General features: G+C 50.5%; 1 pseudogene; it reads left to right on the top strand.

Moving 5' to 3' along the window:
• Positions 1-12,538, top strand: part of LOC124024588 — a 54,232-nt pseudogene extending 41,694 nt beyond the window's left edge.
• Positions 12,539-17,664: the final 5,126 nt, after the last annotated feature.

Below are 17,664 nucleotides of genomic sequence, written 5' to 3'. Positions count from 1 at the left end.
CACAGCCTCGTCTCCTTCCTATGGAGAGGTCAGGGGTCACACCGTCTCACAGCCTCGTCTCCTTCCTATGGAGAGGTCAGGGGTCACACCGTCTCACAGCCTCGTCTCCTTTCTATGGAGAGGTCAGGGGTCACACCGTCTCACAGCCTCGTCTCCTTCCTATGGAGAGGTCAGGGGTCACACCGTCTCACAGCCTCGTCTCCTTCCTATGGAGAGGTTAGGACACACGGTCTCACAGCCTCGTCTCCTTCCTATGGAGAGGTCAGGGGTCACAACGTCACACAGCCTCGTCTCCTTCCTATGGAGAGGTCAGGGGTCACACAGTCTCAGCCTATGGAGAGGTCAGGGGTCACACCGTCTCACAGCCTCGTCTCCTTCCTATGGAGAGGTCAGGGGTCACACCGTCTCACAGCCTCGTCTCCTTCCTATGGAGAGGTCAGGGGTCACACCGTCTCACAGCCTCGTCTCCTTCCTATGGAGAGGTCAGGGGTCACACCGTCTCACAGCCTCGTCTCCTTCCTATGGAGAGGTCAGGGGTCACACCGTCTCACAGCCTCGTCTCCTTCCTATGGAGAGGTCAGGGGTCACACTGTCTCACAGCCTCGTCTCCTTCCTATGGAGAGGTTAGGACACACGGTCTCACAGCCTCGTCTCCTTCCTATGGAGAGGTCAGGGGTCACACCGTCTCACAGCCTCGTCTCCTTCCTATGGAGAGGTCAGGGGTCACACCGTCACACAGCCTCGTCTCCTTCCTATGGAGAGGTCAGGCGTCACACCGTCTCACAGCCTATGGAGAGGTCAGGGGTCACACTGTCTCACAGCCTCCTCTGAGCTGCTCTGTTTCTCCCGACAGTGAGCTGCTCTGTTTCTCTAGACAGTGAGCTGCTCTGTTTCTCCAGACAGTGAGCTGCTCTGTTTCTCCAGACAGTGAGCTGCTCTGTTTCTCCAGACAGTGAGCTGCTCTGTTTCTCTAGACAGTGAGCTGGTCTGTTTCTCTAGACAGTGAGCTGCTCTGTTTCTCTAGACAGTGAGCTGCTCTGTTTCTCCAGACAGTGAGCTGCTCTGTTTCTCTCGACAGTGAGCTGCTCTGTTTCTCTTGACAGTGAGCTGCTCTGTTTCTCCAGACAGTGAGCTGCTCTGTTTCTCCAGACAGTGAGCTGCTCTGTTTCTCCAGACAGTGAGCTGCTCTGTTTCTCCAGACAGTGAGCTGCTCTGTTTCTCTAGACAGTGAGCTGCTCTGTTTCTCTAGACAGTGAGCTGCTCTGTTTCTCTAGACAGTGAGCTGCTCTGTTTCTCTAGACAGTGAGCTGCTCTGTTTCTCTAGACAGTGAGCTGCTCTGTTTCTCTAGACAGTGAGCAGAGCTGCTCTGTTTCTCCAGACAGTGAGCTGCTCTGTTTCTACAGACAGTGAGCTGCTCTGTTTCTCTCGACAGTGAGCTGAGCTGCTCTGTTTCTCTAGACAGTGAGCTGCTCTGTTTCTCTCGACAGTGAGCTGCTCTGTTTCTCTCGACAGTGAGCTGCTCTGTTTCTCTAGACAGTGAGCTGCTCTGTTTCTCTAGACAGTGAGCTGCTCTGTTTCTCTAGACAGTGAGCTGCTCTGTTTCTCTAGACAGTGAGCTGCTCTGTTTCTCTAGACAGTGAGCTGCTCTGTTTCTACAGACAGTGAGCTGCTCTGTTTCTCCAGACAGTGAGCTGCTCTGTTTCTCCAGACAGTGAGCTGCTCTGTTTCTACAGACAGTGAGCTGAGCTGCTCTGTTTCTCTAGACAGTGAGCTGCTCTGTTTCTCTCGACAGTGAGCTGCTCTGTTTCTACAGACAGTGAGCTGGTCTGTTTCTCTAGACAGTGAGCTGCTCTGTTTCTCTAGACAGTGAGCTGCTCTGTTTCTCTAGACAGTGAGCTGCTCTGTTTCTCTAGACAGTGAGCTGCTCTGTTTCTACAGACAGTGAGCTGCTCTGTTTCTCCAGACAGTGAGCTGCTCTGTTTCTACAGACAGTGAGCTGCTCTGTTTCTACAGACAGTGAGCTGCTCTGTTTCTACAGACAGTGAGCTGCTCTGTTTCTCCAGACAGTGAGCTGCTCTGTTTCTCCAGACAGTGAGCTGCTCTGTTTCTCTAGACAGTGAGCTGCTCTGTTTCTCTAGACAATGAGCTGCTCTGTTTCTCTAGACAGTGAGCAGAGCTGCTCTGTTTCTCTAGACAGTGAGCAGAGCTGCTCTGTTTCTCTAGACAGTGAGCTGCTCTGTTTCTCTAGACAGTGAGCTGCTCTGTTTATCTAGACAGTGAGCAGAGCTGCTCTGTTTCTCTAGACAGTGAGCAGAGCTGCTCTGTTTCTCTAGACAGTGAGCAGAGCTGCTCTGTTTCTCTAGACAGTGAGCAGAGCTGCTCTGTTTCTCTAGACAGTGAGCAGAGCTGCTCTGTTTCTCTAGACAGTGAGCTGCTCTGTTTCTCTAGACAGTGAGCTGCTCTGTTTCTCTAGACAGTGAGCAGAGCTGCTCTGTTTCTCTAGACAGTGAGCAGAGCTGCTCTGTTTCTCTAGACAGTGAGCTGCTCTGTTTCTACAGACAGTGAGCTGCTCTGTTTCTCCAGACAGTGAGCTGCTCTTATTCTCCCGACAGTGAGCTGCTCTGTTTCTCCAGACAGTGAGCTGCTCTGTTTCTCCAGACAGTGAGCTGCTCTGTTTCTCCAGACAGTGAGCTGCTCTGTTTCTCCAGACAGTGAGCTGCTCTGTTTTTCCAGACAGTGTGCTGCTCTGTTTCTCCAGACAGTGAGCTGCTCTGTTTCTCCAGACAGTGAGCTGCTCTGTTTCTCCAGACAGTGAGCTGCTCTGTTTCTCCAGACAGTGAGCTGCTCTGTTTCTCTAGACAGTGAGCAGAGCTGCTCTGTTTCTCCAGACAGTGAGCTGCTCTGTTTCTCCAGACAGTGAGCTGCTCTGTTTCTCCAGACAGTGAGCTGCTCTGTTTCTCCAGACAGTGAGCTGCTCTGTTTCTCCAGACAGTGAGCTGCTCTGTTTCTCCAGACAGTGAGCTGCTCTGTTTCTCCAGACAGTGAGCTGCTCTGTTTCTCCAGACAGTGATCTGCTCTGTTTCTCCAGGTAGTGTTCAGAGTGTCTGGAGAGAAGGGGCTTTATCTCATAACACCGGGTGGCTCATATTTTTCTCGCTCTCCATTTCTCTCTCTCTTTCTTTCTCCCTTCATTGTTGGACAAGTGATGATTTTCTGGCTGTATCTCTCTGTGTCTTTACCCCCCCCACCACTCTCCGTCTGTCTCTCCATCCCTGTGGCTCTCTCTCTCTCCTTCGTTTCATCCCTCTCTCCCAGTAGGCTTCTCCCAGGACAAGATGCCGCTACTAATCCATCTGACAGGGGGAGGAAGGGAGGGAGAGATGGATTAGTAGTGGCTAGCACCCTGTTTTAGTCTTCAGGGGTAAAAGACAATAGACAATAGGCTTAGCTGTTTTTAAGAGCCAGGATTGTGACGGCTGTGGTGCTTTGGCTCCCCGTCTAGAAGACACCCCTCGTCACTCTATTGTACTGACATACTACCCACAGTCATACCCCTGGAGAAATGGGACAGAGACCCCATAGTGATGGAAGACAGACAGACAGTCATACCCCTCTAGAAATGGGACAGAGACCCCATAGTGATGGAAGACAGACAGTCAGTCATACCCCTGGAGAAATGGGCCAGAGACCCCATAGTGATGGAAGACAGTCATACCCCTGGAGAAATGGGACAGAGACCCCATAGTGATGGAAGACAGACAGTCATACCCCTGGAGAAATGGGACAGAGACCCCATAGTGATGGAAGACAGACAGACAGTCATACCCCTGGAGGAATGGGACAGAGACCCCATAGTGATGGAAGAAAGACAGTCAAACCCCTGGAGAAATGGGACAGAGACCCCATAGTGATGGAAGACAGTCATACCCCTGGAGAAATGGGACAGAGACCCCATAGTGATGGACAGTCATACCCCTGGAGAAATGGGACAGAGACCCCATAGTGATGGAAGACAGTCATACCCCTGGAGAAATGGGACAGAGACCCCATAGTGATGGAAGACAGTCATACCCCTGGAGAAATGGGACAGAGACCCCATAGTGATGGAAGACAGTCATACCCTGGAGAAATGGGACAGAGACCCCATAGTGATGGAAGACAGTCATACCCCTGGAGAAATGGGACAGAGACCCCGTAGTGATGGAAGACAGACAGTCATACCCCTGGAGAAATGGGACAGAGACCCCATAGTGATGGAAGACAGACAGTCATACCCCTGGAGAAATGGGACATAGACCCCACAGATCTACACCTTGTAGTTTCCTCTTGTTTCAGCCATGTTGTTACAACCAGAATGTTGTTTGTTTGTTTGTTGTCAGGACCTGCTTCAGGATGCCTATGATGTGGTGAAGAAAGAGATGGACTCTACTTCAGACCACAGGTAGATTCACATATTACACTACGCTGACTTAACTACACAGCTGTCAATACAGTACGATGTCATCTGGAATCACCTGGAATGGTGTCCTTCAGAGTCATTTAAATATCAATCAAATGTATTTATATAGCCCTTCGTACATCAGCTGATATCTCAAAGTGCTGTACAGAAACCCAGCCTAAAACCTCAAACAGCAAGCAATGCAGGTGTAGAAGCACGGTGGCTAGGAAAAACTCCCTAGAAAGGCCAAAATCTAGGAAGAAACCTAGAGAGGAACCAGGCTATGTGGGGTGGCCAGTCCTCTTCTGGCTGTGCCGGGTGGAGATTATAACAGAACATGGCCAAGATGTGGATGGAAAAAAAGCTGTCCTTGAAACAGTCTTGATATGTTCGTCAAAAGAGAGATCAGGGTCCAGAGTAACGCCGAGGTCCTTCACAGTTTTATTTGAGACGACTGTACAACCATTAAGATTAATTGTCAGATTCAACAGAAGATCTCTTTGTTTCTTGGGACCGAGAACAAGCATCTCTGTTTTGTCCGAGTTTAAAAGTAGAAAGTTTGCAGCCATCCACTTCCTTATGTCTGAAACACATGCTTCTAGCGAGGGCAATTTTGGGGCTTCACCATGTTTCATTGAAATGTACAGCTGTGTGTCATCCGCATAGCAGTGAAAGTTTACATTATGTTTTCGAATAACATCCCCAAGAGGTAAAATATATAGTGAAAACAATAGTGGTCCTAAAACAGAACCTTGAGGAACACCGAAATGTACAGCTGTGTGTCATCCACATAGCAGTGAAAGTTTACATTATGTTTCCGAAATGACATCCCCAAGAGGTAGAATAAAAAAATATATATATATATATCACAAAAGTGATTTGAGGTGCCATGTTGAACTTCCAGTGACCAGTCAGTTTGAGGGAGTGTGAGAGCGATGACACCACATTTAACACACCTGCTCCCCATTCACACCTGAGACCTTGTGACACTAACGAGTCACATGACACCGGGGAGGGAAAAAGGCTAATTGGGCCCAATTTGGACATTTTCACTTAGGGGTGTACTCACTTTTGTTGCCAGCGGTTTAGACATTAATGGCTGTGTTGAGTTATTTTGAGGGGACAGAAAATGTACACTGTTATACAAGCTGTACACTCACTACTTTACATTGTAGCAAAGTGTCATTTCTTCAGTGTTGTCACATGAAAAGATATACTCAAATATTTACAAAAATGTGTATATACAGTGCCTTGCGAAAGTATTCGGCCCCCTTGAACTTTGCGACCTTTTGCCACATTTCAGGCTTCAAACATAAAGATATAAAACTGTATTTTTTGTGAAGAATCAACAACAAGTGGGACACAATCATGAAGTGGAACGACATAAGGCTCTGAGAGACTCTGGGTTGAGGTCAGTGGGCTGACTGTGAAGGCTCTGAGAGACTCTGGGTTGAGGTCAGTGGGCTGACTGTGAAGGCTCTGAGAGACTCTGGGTTGAGGTCAGTGGGCTGACTGTGAAGGCTCTGAGAGACTCTGGGTTGAGGTCAGTGGGCTGACTGTGAAGGCTCTGAGAGACTCTGGGTTGAGGTCAGTGGGCTGACTGTGAAGGCTCTGAGAGACTCTGGGTTGAGGTCAGTGGGCTGACTGTGAAGGCTCTGAGAGACTCTGGGTTGAGGTCAGTGGGCTGACTGTGAAGGCTCTGAGAGACTCTGGGTTGAGGTCAGTGGGCTGACTGTGAAGGCTCTGAGAGACTCTGGGTTGAGGTCAGTGGGCTGACTGTGAAGGCTCTGAGAGACTCTGGGTTGAGGTCAGTGGGCTGACTGTGAAGGCTCTGAGAGACTCTGGGTTGAGGTCAGTGGGCTGACTGTGAAGGCTCTGAGAGACTCTGGGTTGAGGTCAGTGGGCTGACTGTGAAGGCTCTGAGAGACTCTGGGTTGAGGTCAGTGGGCTGACTGTGAAGGCTCTGAGAGACTCTGGGTTGAGGTCAGTGGGCTGACTGTGAAGGCTCTGAGAGACTCTGGGTTGAGGTCAGTGGGCTGACTGTGAAGGCTCTGAGAGACTGGGTTGAGGTCAGTGGGCTGACTGTGAAGGCTCTGAGAGACTCTGGGTTGAGGTCAGTGGGCTGACTGTGAAGGCTCTGAGAGACTGGGTTGAGGTCAGTGGGCTGACTGTGAAGGCTCTGAGAGACTCTGGGTTGAGGTCAGTGGGCTGACTGAACGCTCTGAGAGACTCTGGGTTGAGGTCAGTGATAAAGTAGTCAACAGTACTACTGCCAAGAGATGAGCTATAGGTGTACCTACCATAGGAGTCCCCTCGAAGCCTACCATTGAATATATACATACCCAGCATGCAACAGAGCTGTGAGCTATCTCTCTCCTCTCTCCCCCTCCCCTGGTGACCAGCTTAGACAGTCTATATTTAATTGGGTCCTACCTCTGTTCTCCTCTTATGGCTTCACAGCTTTAACAGTTAATATATTCAGGTGGCTGAACAGAGCGGGTTTCAGAACAGACCAGGTCTCAGAACAGGGCAGGTCTCAGAACAGGGCAGGTCTCAGAACAGGGCAGGTCTCAGACCAGGGCAGGTCTCAGACCAGGGCAGGTCTCAGACCAGGGCAGGTCTCAGAACAGGGCAGGTCTCAGAACAGGGCAGGTCTCAGACCAGGGCAGGTCTCAGAACAGGGCAGGTCTCAGAACAGGGCAGGTCTCAGAACAAAGCAGGTCTCAGAACAGAGCAGGTCTCAGACCAGGGCAGGTCTCAGACCAGGGCAGGTCTCAGAACGGAACAGGGCAGGTCTCAGATCAGGGCAGGTCTCAGAACAGGGCAGGTCTCGGAACGGAACAGGTCTCAGAACAGGGCAGGTCTCGGAACGGAACCGGTCTCAGAACGGAACAGGGCAGGTCTCAGATCAGGGCAGGTCTCAGAACAGGGCAGGTCTCAGAACAGGGCAGGTCTCAGAACAGAGCAGGTCTCAGAGCAGGGCAGGTCTCAGAACAGGGCAGGTCTCAGAGCAGGTCTCGGAACGGAACAGGTCTCAGAACGGAACAGGTCTTAGAACAGAGCAGGTCGCAGAACGGAACCGGTCTCAGAACGGAACCGGTCTCAGAACGGAACAGGGCAGGTCTCAGAACAGGGCAGGTCTCAGAACAGGGCAGGTCTCAGAACAGGGCAGGTCTCAGAACAGGGCAGGTCTCAGAACAGGGCAGGTCTCAGATCAGGGCAGGTCTCAGATCAGGGCAGGTCTCAGAACAGGGCAGGTCTCAGAACAGGGCAGGTCTCAGAACGGAACCGGGCAGGTCTCAGAACAGGGCAGGTCTCAGAACAGGGCAGGTCTCAGACCAGGGCAGGTCTCAGACCAGGGCAGGTCTCAGACCAGGGCAGGTCTCAGACCAGGGCAGGTCTCAGACCAGGGCAGGTCTCAGAACAAGGCAGGTCTCAGAACAGAGCAGGTTTCAGAACAGAGCAGGTCTCAGAACAGAGCAGGTCTCAGAACTGAACAGGTCGCAGAACGGAACCGGTCGCAGAACGGAACCGGTCGCAGAACGGAACCGGTCTCAGAACGGAACAGGGCAGGTCTCAGAACAGGGCAGGTCTCAGAACGGAACCGGTCTCAGAACGGAACAGGGCAGGTCTCAGACCAGGGCAGGTCTCAGACCAGGGCAGGTCTCAGACCAGGGCAGGTCTCAGACCAGGGCAGGTCTCAGACCAGGGCAGGTCTCAGACCAGGGCAGGTCTCAGACCAGGGCAGGTCTCAGAACAAGGCAGGTCTCAGAACAGAGCAGGTTTCAGAACAGAGCAGGTCTCAGAACTGAACAGGTCGCAGAACGGAACCGGTCGCAGAACGGAACCGGTCTCAGAACGGAACAGGGCAGGTCTCAGAACAGGGCAGGTCTCAGAACAGGGCAGGTCTCAGAACAAGGCAGGTCTCAGAACAGGGCAGGTCTCAGAACAGGGCAGGTCTCAGATCAGGGCAGGTCTCAGATCAGGGCAGGTCTCAGAACAGGGCAGGTCTCAGAACAGGGCAGGTCTCAGAACGGAACCAGTCTCAGAACGGAACAGGGCAGGTCTCAGACCAGGGCAGGTCTCAGACCAGGGCAGGTCTCAGACCAGGGCAGGTCTCAGACCAGGGCAGGTCTCAGACCAGGGCAGGTCTCAGACCAGGGCAGGTCTCAGAACAGGGCAGGTCTCAGAACAAGGCAGGTCTCAGAACAGAGCAGGTTTCAGAACGGAGCAGGTCTCAGAACGGAACAGGTCGCAGAACGGAACCGGTCGCAGAACGGAACCGGTCGCAGAACGGAACCGGTCTCAGAACGGAACAGGGCAGGTCTCAGAACAGGGCAGGTCTCAGAACAAGGCAGGTCTCAGAACAGGGCAGGTCTCAGAACGGAACCGGTCTCAGAACGGAACAGGGCAGGTCTCAGAACAGGGCAGGTCTCAGATCAGGGCAGGTCTCAGACCAGGGCAGGTCTCAGACCAGGGCAGGTCTCAGACCAGGGCAGGTCTCAGATCAGGGCAGGTCTCAGATCAGGGCAGGTCTCAGAACAGGGCAGGTCTCAGAACGGAACCGGTCTCAGAACGGAACAGGGCAGGTCTCAGACCAGGGCAGGTCTCAGACCAGGGCAGGTCTCAGACCAGGGCAGGTCTCAGACCAGGGCAGGTCTCAGACCAGGGCTGGTCTCAGACCAGGGCAGGTCTCAGACCAGGGCTGGTCTCAGACCAGGGCAGGTCTCAGAACAGGGCAGGTCTCAGAACAGGGCAGGTCTCAGAACAAGGCAGGTCTCAGAACAGAGCAGGTCTCAGAACGGAACAGAGCAGGTCTCAGAACAGGGCAGGTCTCAGAACAGGGCAGGTCTCAGAACAGGGCAGGTCTCAGAACAGGGCAGGTCTCAGAACATGTTTGTGGTAAGGCAGAGGAGAGCGGGAGGGATGAGGAAAGAGAGAAGAGATAGAGACAAGAACAGAGAGGATCTAGGGAGAGGAGGGAGAGAGAAAGAAAGGGACAAGGTAGAGAAGAGAGAGACAGGGTAGAGGAGAGAGAACGACAGGGTAGAGGAGAGAGAACGACAGGGTAGAGGAGAGAGAACGACAGGGTAGAGGAGAGAGAGAGAGAGACAGACAGAGACAGGGTAGAAGAGAGAGAGAGAGCGAGAGCGAGAGCGAGAGAGAGAGAGAGAGAGAGAGAGAGAGAGAGAGAGAGAGAGAGAGAGAGAGAGAGAGAGAGAGAGAGAGGGTTAAGGTGGTGGCTATAGAGCAGCTCTCATTAAGAATTCACTTTTAATGAGGTCTCCCTCAACAAAGGACTGGGCCCCGACGTGGCCTGGATAACACACACAGACATACACACACTCCCTGTTCACAGAAACCGATATACTGGCAGGGAACGTGGTTCACATGAAGTCCCTCTGCCTCCATCTTCCCATTGGAGGAGAAGGTCAGAGGGGAGGGACCTCCTGGCTTTCTCATCCAATGGGATTTAATAAGAAGTCGAAGAGAAAGGACTCAAGGAGTATGTTCTTTGAGATTGTCCCAATGCTCTCTCTCTTAATAATCACCTTCTCTACTCAGCTCCTCTGTCCTCTGTCCTCTGGAGGACTGGTGTTGACTCATTACCAACCACTTGTCTCTCTCTGTCTCCAGTCCTGTCTGCTCCTCTGTCCTCTGATGGACTGGAGGACTGGTGTTGACTCATTACCAGCCACTTGTCTCTCTCTGTCTCCAGTCCTGTCTGCTCCTCTGTCCTCTGTCCTCTGATGGACTGGAGGACTGGTGTTGACTCATTACCAGCCACTTGTCTCTCTCTGTCTCCAGTCCTGTCCTGGCCTCTCCTCAGTGTGGGGACTTTGACAAGCTCCGGGAGATCTATAAGGACATCATGTGTTTCGTCAAGACTCAGATGGTGGAGAACCCAGAACATAACCAGGTATGGTAGGAACCAGAACATAACCAGGTATGGTAGGAACCAGAACATAACCAGGTATGGTAGGAACCAGAACATAACCAGGTATGGTAGGAACCAGAACATAACCAGGTATGGTAGGAACCAGAACATAACCAGGTATGGTAGGAACCAGAACATAACCAGGTATGGTAGGAACCAGAACATAACCAGGTATGGTAGAAACCAGAACATAACCAGGTATGGTAGGAACCAGAACATAACCAGAACATAACCAGGTATGGTAGGAACCAGAACATAACCAGGTATGGTAGGAACCAGAACATAACCAGGTATGGTAGAAACCAGAACATAACCAGGTATGGTAGGAACCAGAACATAACCAGGTATGGTAGGAACCAGAACATAACCAGGTATGGTAGGAACCAGAACATAACCAGGTATGGTAGAAACCAGAACATAACCAGAACATAACCAGGTATGGTAGGAACCAGAACATAACCAGGTATGGTAGGAACCAGAACATAACCAGGTATGGTAGGAACCATAACATAACCAGGTATGGTAGGAACCAGAACATAACCAGAACATAACCAGGTATGGTAGGAACCAGAACATAACCAGGTATGGTAGGAACCAGAACATAACCAGGTATGGTAGGAACCAGAACATAACCAGAACATAACCAGGTATGGTAGGAACCAGAACTGTCTGTCTGTCCTCCAGGTAACAGGTTCTCCCTCTCCCTATAGGACCTGTCTGTCTGTCTGTCTGTCCTCCAGGTAACAGGTTCTCTCTCCGTATAGGACCTGTCTGTCTGTCCTCCAGGTAACAGGTTCTCTCTCTGTATAGGACCTGTCTGTCTGTCCTCCAGGTAATAGGTTCTCCCTCTCCCTATAGGACCTGTCTGTCTGTCTGTCCTCCAGGTAACAGGTTCTCTCTCTGTATAGGACCTGTCTGTCTGTCCTCCAGGTAACAGGTTCTCTCTCTGTATAGGACCTGTCTGTCTGTCTGTCCTCCAGGTAACAGGTTCTCTCTCTGTATAGGACCTGTCTGTCTGTCCTCCAGGTAACAGATTCTCTCTCCGTATAGGACCTGTCTGTCTGTCTGTCGGTCCTCCAGGTAACAGGTTCTCTCTCCGTATAGGACCTGTCTGTCTGTCTGTCTGTCTGTCTGTCTGTCCTCCAGGTAACAGGTTCTCTCTCCCTATAGGACCTGTCTGTCTGTCCTCCAGGTAACAGGTTCTCTCTCCCTATAGGACCTGTCTGTCTGTCCTCCAGGTAACAGGTTCTCTCTCCCTATAGGACCTGTCTGTCTGTCCTCCAGGTAACAGGTTCTCTCTCCGTATAGGACCTGTCTGTCTGTCTGTCTGTCCTCCAGGTAACAGGTTCTCTCTCCCTATAGGACGTGTGTCTGTCTGCTATGAGGGACCGTGAGGAGATCTTTCTCCAATGCTCCGAGTCCTTCGACAGTGAGGACATGTGAATCACAGGAGGCTGCTGACGGGAGGACGGCTCGTAGAAATGTCCGGAAACGAAGCAAATGGAAATGACATCAAACACCCTGAAACCATGGAAACCATGTGTGATGTATTTAATACTGTTCCACCGATTCCGCTCCTGTCATTACCCACAAGCCTGTTCACTAACTTCCTGTTTCTGGGACCAATCAGAACAGTTAGAATGTGTTTGATATATTTAATACCGTTCCACTGATTCAGCTCCAGTCATTACCCACAAGCCTGTTCACCTCAATTAACCTGTTCACCAACTTCCTGTTTCTGGGACCAATCAGAATGTGTTTGATATATTTAATACCGTTCCACTGATTCAGCTCCAGTCATTACCCACAAGCCTGTTCTCCTCAATTAACTTGTTCACCAACTTCCTGTCATGTGACCACCTATTAGTTCCTGGTGACATGAAAGACACAGTGTGTTGCTTTGTTATGGACTTGATAAATGATCACGTTTTGGGATTTGTTTTTTATAAATGTTCAGCTTTTCCACCCGTTTGGTGTTACAGACATGTTTTATAATCTGACATTCATGTTTTTATGTGAAGTTTTATTATGATGTTTTATAATCTGGTTCCAATCATTCATCAGTTTGTATTTGATGATCATTGTTCAGCCTTTTTAACCCATTAAGAATCAGCATTTTGTCCAGCCAGTCTTTCTCTATTAAACCTCAGCCTCAGAGCCAGTCTTTCTCTATTAAACCTCAGCCTCAGAGCCAGTCTTTCTCTATTAAACCTCAGCCTCAGAGCCAGTCTTTCTCTATTAAACCTCAGCCTCAGAGCCAGTCTTTCTCAGCCTCAGAGCCAGTCTTTCTCTATTAAACCCCAGCCTCAGAGCCAGTCTTTCTCAGCCTCAGAGCCAGTCTCTCTCTGTGTATTAAACCTCAGCCTCAGAGCCAGTCTTTCTCTATTAAACCTCAGCCTCAGAGCCAGTCTTTCTCTATTAAACCTCAGCCTCAGAGCCAGTCTTTCTCTATTAAACCTCAGCCTCAGAGCCAGTCTTTCTCTATTAAACCTCAGCCTCAGAGCCAGTCTTTCTCTATTAAACCTCAGCCTCAGAGCCAGTCTTTCTCTATTAAACCTCAGCCTCAGAGCCAGTCTTTCTCTGTGTATTAAACCTCAGCCTCAGAGCCAGTCTTTCTCTATTAAACCTCAGCCTTAGAGCCAGTCTTTCTCTGTGTATTAAACTTTAGCCTCAGAGCCAGTCTTTCTCTATTAAACCTCAGCCTCAGAGCCAGTCTTTCTCTATTAAACCTCAGCCTTAGAGCCAGTCTTTCTCTATTAAACCTCAGCCTCAGAGCCAGTCTTTCTCTATTAAACCTCAGCCTCAGAGCCAGTCTTTCTCTATTAAACCTCAGCCTTAGAGCCAGTCTTTCTCTGTGTATTAAACCTCAGCCTCAGAGCCAGTCTTTCTCTGTGTATTAAACCTCGGCCTCAGAGGGATGGTGGTCTCTCAGTGTCCAGCAGCGGTCATCAAACTAAGGGTCGCGACCCCCGTGTGGGGACGCCTGATGTGAAAACGAGGTTGCGGAAGAATTTCCCCAAAAATCCTGAAAATAAAATGTAAAAAAATAAAACACATTTTATTTAACACATCGCCTTTGTATCTTTGTAATGTGGTTAACCTTAAAAATGGAAATTAAAATGTTTAAAACCTAAAAAGATCCAATTCAACCAGAGTGGCCCTTAAATCGTGGGGGAAAAGGCTGATCTGAATGAACCTAGTGTGGCCTTTCGAGCTGCTATAAAATACCCATAAAACCTAGCGGTCAAACAGGGAAATGGTTCCAATCGTTTTTCCACCATTCATTTTTATGGAACCCCTGATCTACAGGGATCTGAGCCTCCCGGTCGCTGGTCGCATTCTAGAAATACAGACCACGTGTGTCTGGATGAGTCTGTCTGTCTGGCTGCGTCCAGCCCCAGGCTTGTTCTCTCTCTTCTGCCTTATAGTGAGCAGACCAGTCTCCAGCCCCAGGCTTGTTCTCTCTCTTCTGCCTTATAGTGAGGAGACCAGTCTCCAGCCCCAGGCTGGTTCTCTCTCTTCTGCCTTATAGTGAGGAGACCAGTCTCCAGCCCCAGGCTTGTTCTCTCTCTCTCCTGCCTTATAGTGAGCAGACCAGTCTCCAGCTGCCTCCAGCCCCAGGCTTGTTCTCTCTCTCCTGCCTTATAGTGAGGAGACCAGTCTCCAGCCCCAGGCTTGTTCTCTCTCTTCTGCCTTATAGTGAGGAGACCAGTCTCCAGCCCCAGGCTTGTTCTCTCTCTCCTGCCTTATAGTGAGGAGACCAGTCTCCAGCTGTCTCCAGCCCCAGGCTTGTTCTCTCTCTCCTGCCTTATAGTGAGGAGACCAGTCTCCAGCCCCAGGCTTGTTCTCTCTCTTCTGCCTTATAGTGAGCAGACCAGTCTCCAGCTGCCTTCAGCCCCAGGCTTGTTCTCTCTCTTCTGCCTTATAGTGAGGAGACCAGTCTCCAGCTGTCTCCAGCCACAGGCTTGTTCTCTCTCTCCTGCCTTATAGTGAGGAGACCAGTCTCCAGCTGTCTCCAGCCCCAGGCTTGTTCTCTCTCTTCTGCCTTATAGTGAGGAGACCAGTCTCCAGCTGTCTCCAGCCCCAGGCTTGTTCTCTCTCTCCTGCCTTATAGTGAGGAGACCAGTCTCCAGCTGTCTCCAGCCACAGGCTTGTTCTCTCTCTTCTGCCTTATAGTGAGGAGACCAGTCTCCAGCCCCAGGCTTGTTCTCTCTCTTCTGCCTTATAGTGAGCAGACCAGTCTCCAGCTGCCTTCAGCCCCAGGCTTGTTCTCTCTCTTCTGCATTATAGTGAGCAGACCAGTCTCCAGCTGCCTCCAGCCCCAGGCTTGTTCTCTCTCTTCTGCCTTATAGTGAGCAGACCAGTCTCCAGCCCCAGGCTTGTTCTCTCTCTTCTGCCTTATAGTGAGGAGACCAGTCTCCAGCTGCCTTCAGCCCCAGGCTTGTTCTCTCTCTTCTGCCTTATAGTGAGCAGACCAGTCTCCAGCTGCCTCCAGCCCCAGGCTTGTTCTCTCTCTTCTGCCTTATAGTGAGCAGACCAGTCTCCAGCCCCAGGCTTGTTCTCTCTCTTCTGCCTTATAGTGAGCAGACCAGTCTCCAGCTGTCTCCAGCCCCAGGCTTGTTCTCTCTCTCTCCTGCCTTATAGTGAGCAGACCAGTCTCCAGCTGCCTTCAGCCCCAGGCTTGTTCTCTCTCTTCTGCCTTATAGTGAGCAGACCAGTCTCCAGCTGCCTCCAGCCCCAGGCTTGTTCTCTCTCTTCTGCCTTATAGTGAGCAGACCAGTCTCCAGCCCCAGGCTTGTTCTCTCTCTTCTGCCTTATAGTGAGCAGACCAGTCTCCAGCTGCCTCCAGCCCCAGGCTTGTTCTCTCTCTTCTGCCTTATAGTGAGCAGACCAGTCTCCAGCTGCCTTCAGCCCCAGGCTTGTTCTCTCTCTCTCCTGCCTTATAGTGAGCAGACCAGTCTCCAGCTGCCTCCAGCCCCAGGCTTGTTCTCTCTCTTCTGCCTTATAGTGAGCAGACCAGTCTCCAGCCCCAGGCTTGTTCTCTCTCTTCTGCCTTATAGTGAGCAGACCAGTCTCCAGCTGCCTCCAGCCCCAGGCTTGTTCTCTCTCTCCTGCCTTATAGTGAGGAGACCAGTCTCCAGCCCCAGGCTTGTTCTCTCTCTCCTGCCTTATAGTGAGCAGACCAGTCTCCAGCCCCAGGCTTGTTCTCTCTCTCTTCTGCCTTATAGTGTATTCGGCCTTTTCAGCCACACCCGTTGCTGATAGGTGTATAAAATCGACCACACCGCCATGCATTCTCCATAGACAAACAATGACAGTAGAATGGCCTTACTGAAGAGCTCAGTGACTTTCAACGTGTCACCGCCATAGGATGCCAGGAGAACGCTACCTGTCCCAATGCATAGGGCCAACTGTAAAGTTTGGTGGAGGAGGAATAATGGTCTGGGGCTGTTTTTCTAAGTTCGGGCCCCTTAGTTCCAGTGAAGGAGAATCTTAACGCTACAGCATACAATGACATTCTAGAAGATTCTGTGCTTCCAACTTTATGGCAAAAGTTTGGGGAAGGCCCTCTCCTGTTTCAGCATGACAATGCCCCCAGTGCACAAAGCGAGGTCCATACAGAAATGGTTTGTCAATATCAGTGTGGAAGAACTTGACAGGTCTGTGTTAGAAGGTCTCCTAGGGGTCATGATTGGGGCTGTACAAATGTTAGCTGAATAATTGATTATGCTTATGTTGTATTAATAGAAGGGGAGGGGTTATAAGACCCCTCCCTCTTTATAGGGTCCTAGACTTCAGATTAACAATAAACATGAGGTTTTAATCTCTCTCTCTCGTACTGTCACTCAGCCCAGACTCCCAGTCCTGCTGTGACTCAGCCCAGACTCCCAGTCCTACTGTCACTCAGCCCAGACTCCCAGTCCTGTTACTCAGCCCAGACTCCCAGTCCTACTGTCACTCAGCCCAGACTCCCAGTCCTACTGTTACTCAGCCCAGACTCCCAGTCCTACTGTTACTCAGCCCAGACTCCCAGTCCTACTGTTACTCAGCCCAGACTCCCAGTCCTACTGTTACTCAGCCCAGACTCCCAGTCCTACTGTGACTCAGCCCAGACTCCCAGTCCTGTCACTCAGCCCAGACTCCCAGTCCTACTGTTACTCAGCCCAGACTCCCAGTCCTACTGCTGCAGTGTGTGCATCTCTCGCTCTCTCTCTGAGAAATGTGTGACTGAGACAGACCTCTGCAGGGGAGTGTAGGAGATAAGACCACTCAGACATTCCACTATAAATCAACGTGGACATTTACTGCTAAGCTTTTAGATAACACACTAAAGGCCTTGTTTATATAGCTTTGTATGCATGGTTCTGGTCTCGGGAGTCAAAAGGTAATGATGTAGGTAGTAACATAACCAGGGCTAGACTGAGGGTTTAACATGACCAGGGCTAGACTGAGGGTTTAACATTACCAGGGCTAGACTGAGGGTTTAACATTACCAGGGCTAGACTGAGGGGTTTAACATTACCAGGGCTAGACTGAGGGGTTTAACATTACCAGGGCTAGACTGAGGGTTTAACATTACCAGGGCTAGACTGAGGGTTTAACATTACCAGGGCTAGACTGAGGGTTTAACATTACCAGGGCTAGACTGAGGGTTTAACATTACCAGGGCTAGACTGAGGGTTTAACATTACCAGGGCTAGACTGAGGGTTTAACATTACCAGGGCTAGACTGAGGGTTTAACATTACCAGGGCTAGGCTGAGGTTTAACATTACCAGGGCTAGACTGAGGGTTTAACATTACCAGGGCTAGACTGAGGGTTTAACATTACCAGGGCTAGACTGAGGGTTTAACATTACCAGGGCTAGACTGAGGGTTTAACATTACCAGGGCTGGACTGAGGGTTTAACATTACCAGGGCTAGACTGAGGGTTTAACATTACCAGGGCTAGGCTGAGGGTTTAACATTACCAGGGCTAGACTGAGGATTTAACATTACCAGGGCTAGACTGAGGGTTTAACATTACCAGGGCTAGACTGAGGGTTTAACAAAACCACTTGAGACCTTTTCCTTGATGCAGAACTTTCTGGGAAAAATGCTTGACATTTTCCTGATTGTCAACTTCTGTCTGCAATTGAATTAAAAAAGGTTTTTGACTGATTTAATTAAAGATATTATCATAATGCTAATTTCACCAATGAGGCAATGATTGACAAGGATGGAAGGAACGAACCCAAACAACTGCACAGAGCCCTGACCTCTAACCCCACCAAACACCTTTGGGAT

Source organism: Oncorhynchus gorbuscha, unplaced genomic scaffold (genome assembly GCF_021184085.1).
Source record: "Oncorhynchus gorbuscha isolate QuinsamMale2020 ecotype Even-year unplaced genomic scaffold, OgorEven_v1.0 Un_scaffold_1938, whole genome shotgun sequence".
Taxonomy (NCBI): Eukaryota; Metazoa; Chordata; class Actinopteri; order Salmoniformes; family Salmonidae; genus Oncorhynchus; species Oncorhynchus gorbuscha.
This window is presented reverse-complemented; position numbering and strand designations above follow the sequence as displayed.